Genomic DNA, 474 nt, shown 5'->3' with positions numbered 1-474 from the left:
GCCAGGTTGCGGCCTGGGAGAGGGACAAGCCGCCCGCCCCCGTGGTCCTGGGTGCCTGCAGCTGGGGCGAAGCCGCCCGCCCACGGTCCCCTGTGGCGGGTGCCTGCGGCCAGCCAGAGGAGGGAATCCTGGGTCCCGGGTGCAGGGCGAGTCAGAGGCGGTTAGGGGCCAACAGGCCAGCAGGGGAGCAGTTAGGGGTGATCAGGCAGGCAGAGGGGTTAGGGGCGATCGGGCGGGCAGGCAGGCAGGCGAGGGGTTAGGAGCCAGCGATCCCGGATTGCAAGAGGCAGTCAAACATCCCCCAAGGGGTCCTGGGTTGAAGAGGGTGCAGGCCGTGCTGAGGGACCCCCCGGGCCTCTAGTTGTACATAAATGTCATTAGTGTTGGGATAAGAACCAGTCCTTATGTTACAGGGCACGTAGATAATATCTCCACAGATGATGTTTTAAGGCAAAATCCTTAACTTCCAAAGTC

The sequence above is a fragment of the Myotis brandtii genome, unplaced genomic scaffold (assembly GCF_000412655.1).
Source record: "Myotis brandtii unplaced genomic scaffold, ASM41265v1 scaffold441, whole genome shotgun sequence".
NCBI classification, from domain to species: Eukaryota; Metazoa; Chordata; class Mammalia; order Chiroptera; family Vespertilionidae; genus Myotis; species Myotis brandtii.
The sequence above is the reverse complement of the archived record's forward strand: the minus strand, read 5'-3'. Positions refer to the sequence as shown.